At 49.5% G+C, this 3,758-nt stretch overlaps 1 non-coding gene across 1 annotated transcript; it reads right to left on the bottom strand.

Moving 5' to 3' along the window:
* Positions 1-1,794: 1,794 nt before the first annotated feature.
* On the bottom strand, positions 1,795-1,900 carry LOC130118735 (U6 spliceosomal RNA). Its single transcript, XR_008810790.1, has one exon. It is a non-coding gene; the product is annotated as a U6 spliceosomal RNA (small nuclear RNA).
* Positions 1,901-3,758: the final 1,858 nt, after the last annotated feature.

Below are 3,758 nucleotides of genomic sequence, written 5' to 3'. Positions count from 1 at the left end.
GACCTCCTAGTCACCCATGTCACCCACCTACATGGCATCCTCCAGGACGTCGTTTCTGACCATAATCCCCAGTTCACTTCCCGGGTGTGGCAAGCCTTCTGTAAGGGGATTGGGGCCACGGTCAGCCTCTCCTTCGGGTACCACCCCCAGACCAATGGGCAGGCGGAGCAGGTGAACCAGTGCCTCGACGTGGCCCTGCGTTGTGTGACCACCAGCAACCCCACCTAGTGGAGCAAACATCTGCCATGGTTGGAGTACACCCTCAACTCCATGACCAGCACAACCATGGGTATGTCTCATTTCGAGTGCTCACTTGGTTACAACGCCCTATGTTTCCCCGTCAGGAGTTGGAGGCTGCGGTCCCGTGCCCATCTCCGCCAGTGTCGCCGTGTCTGGAAGGTTGCCCGTACTGCTCTGGCTAGATCTGTGGAGCGGTCCCAGCACGGCGCCAACCAGCGTCGGGACCCGGCCCCAACCGTCTGGAACAGCGGGTCTGGATGCTGGCCAGGGACCTGCTTTTCCAAACACCCTCCCGGACACTTGCACCCCGCTATGTGGGGCCTTACCCCATCGAACGCATCATCAACCCCTCTGTGGTATGTCTCACTCTGCCACCATCTCTGAATGTCCATCCGGTGTTCCATGTCTCGATGCTCAAGCCTGTGTCCTCCATTTCCTTGTGTCCCCCAGTTGCAGCTCCTCCACCTCCCCGTGTCCTGAAGGATGGTGACCCAGTCTGGTCGGTCAAGCAGCTGCTCGCTGTCCGTCGTAGGGGGCGGGGTTTCAAGTATCTGATTGACTGGGAGGGTTACAGACCTGGGGACCGGGGATAGGTTCCCCTGTCCTACCTGGCCGACCGTACCCTGCTGCGCGACTTCTATCGTGCCCACCCTGACGCTTCTGGGCGGTCGCCCGGCGTCTCCCGTCAGGAGGGGCGTACTGTTGTGGCTCGGCCCTCTGGGTCTACCGTAAAGTCACGAAGCACATCTCCATTATCTGTCTCTGAAACACCAGGCACGTCTGCGCGCTCTTAGAGCATCGCGTAGACACAATCAACAACAACAACAATGTACCTGTCTACAGCCACCACACGTGCGAGTGATCAGCTCATCACCAATCTACAAGACCCCAGCCAACCCATCGTGTCATCTCCAGAACGTGCCTAAGTGACAGTCGGTAACGCTGTCTAGCCTACCTAATTTACTTGTGCCTTCTAGTCTAATTGTCCACCCAAGTTTTCCTTCGTGTCTTCTGGTGCCCTATTTAATCCTGTTTTCCCTGTCTCCTCAAGAACCCCGCGAGCTCTGGCCTCTCCCACGGACCCTAACCTCTCACTTGGAACTCCCGGCTTTTGGTTTTGGACCTCTAAAGGATTCACTCGTCTCTCTTGGACCACGGACACCTTTGCTGCATGCACATTTCATACATTGGAGACGCCATTTACATAACACACCACACCTAAAACTGACACATACCGCTGGTCATCACACATAGTTTAGACACACATCCCACAAACAAGACGAACAACGCACAATACACTTGATTCTTGTGTTTTTCCTTGTTTAATGTTGTCAATAAATCCACCCTCCCAGCGGCTAAAGATTCCGCTGTCTCTGACCTGCCTCTTTTGGTTCGGTTTCGGCCGTTGCCATAACAAGGAAACCGGAGCCCCCGGAGGAAACCCACGCCACACAGAGAACGAACCGGGACAACCCACAAGGTTGGACTATCCGGGAGCTCGAACCCAGGACCCTTCTTGCTGTGAGGCGACCGCGCTAACCACTGTGCCGCCCAAAAAATGAGGAATGCTTCATGAATTTGCGTGTCATCCATGCGCAGGGGCCATACTAATCTTCTCTGTATCGTTCCAATTTTAGTATATGTATTGCCAAAGCAATACATATATATACAAAATTATTTAAAAAATATTAAATTGCACTGCATGGCCTTATTTTTCATTCTGATTGTCTTCCTCTTTCATAATTTACCAAAGTAAGTGACAGCTGACTGTGGGGGGGGGGGGCGTATTTGCACGATTTGAAGGCTCACAATTCATGTAGATTAGTTTGTTGGCTTGCAGGCTTACAAAAGTAGTTTTCTACCTAGGTGGCAAATTTGGTAGAAATCGATGGTAAGTTGAGGTCATTTTATGGAAACCATTCAGCTAGGTATATGCGCTGTCTTGTCTGTCTGGCCATTTTTTCTAAGCTGATGAGTGACTTTGCAAACTGGTTGGTTAGACAGAAATAGACGGTCATCTTCTGGGTCTTTCTGAGTTTCTTGTATGAAATTTTGAAGAAAAAAATGTTTCATTATTTTTCATGTATACGTTTGAATGATTGTACATATCTGAAATGTCGGATTTTGCAAAAACAGCGTTAATATCACAATGTGACCGGCATTGGGGCACGGCTCATTGTTCTCTTTTTTATACTCCAGGACATCGAATGTGCAGCAGCTGTGTCGGGGACTGCACAGACAACGATGGGCATCTATATCATTCGGATGGAGCGAAGGCGCGGAGCCAATGGCTCATTGCAGAGGGGGTGAGGACCTGTAGTAGGCCCTTATACAGTTTATAGGCTGCATGGAGATGCAAAACAGATCCAAGGGGAAATTTATGGAGACGGGAGGGCAGAACAGAGAGAAATGCGCATTACAATGAGGTGTGCTATTTCAGCACCGTGGACAGTGCCATGGATTTATCATTAAACAGTGACCTGCTGATATCTAAGCAGTGCAGCTGCTGATAGGGTGTTTCAGAACCATGGTCAGTGCCATGGATTTCACCAATAATTTGCTCAAACCTCAAGGATAAAAAAAGTAAGGTAGACTAAGCAGAGCAGGCAACCAAGGATAGAATGCAAATTGATAACACAGTTTGACATTCAGTGATGTTGGATGACCATACAGCCACACAGCCATATAGCCTACACAATCAAGTCGCACATCAACCCACACGACTACAAACTACAAGTGTGCAAGCGGTGTGTAGCCTGACGTTAATACAATAACCAAATCGGCGGTCTAAAACAGAGGCAGCAACAAACAACGCTATTTTTGAAAAAGGCCAGCTAACCAGCATCTACGAAAAGCCTACGTCATCACAGCTAATGAACATGGAACATCTTAACAAAGATGTTTTCATGCAACGGCTGTTAGTTCAACATTATCATTTCCACTTCCGTCACTAACTACAACTGTGTCTTCATTTATCTCATCCTCACCGCCATCATCATCATGGTCACTTCCCTCCATATTGACCACAGCTACCTGCGTGCTCGTCGCTAACATTTTCCCTTGATTGGCTAGTAGTGGAGCTAGACGCAGGACACTTGCCAGACATGGAGGGTTAAGTTGTTGAGAGTGAGAAGAAGTTTTGCGAGTGGAACACGAGGCCACAAGATTCTTATTCTGCACTTGCTCCTTACGCTGTGGTGCAACCGATTTGCACTTCTTCCCCATTTTAGCCAACACCGACAGAATACAGCTAGCTAGCTTACAAACTACACAAGTCAGAGACCAAACGCATGGCACTTGCACTTCAGAAGAGGTCGCGTTCTATCAAATGGCGCACACACACACGCACACACACACACACACAGAGAGAGAGAGAGAGAGAGAGAGAGAGAGAGAGAGAGAGAGAGAGAGAGAGAGAGAGAGAGAGAGAGAGAGAGAGAGAGAGAGAGAGAGAGAGAGAGAGAGAGAGAGAGAGAGAGAGAGAGAGAGAGATTGACACTGGTAATGACGTCACATCA

This window comes from Lampris incognitus, chromosome 9 (genome assembly GCF_029633865.1).
Source record: "Lampris incognitus isolate fLamInc1 chromosome 9, fLamInc1.hap2, whole genome shotgun sequence".
Classification (NCBI taxonomy): domain Eukaryota; kingdom Metazoa; phylum Chordata; class Actinopteri; order Lampriformes; family Lampridae; genus Lampris; species Lampris incognitus.
This window is presented reverse-complemented; position numbering and strand designations above follow the sequence as displayed.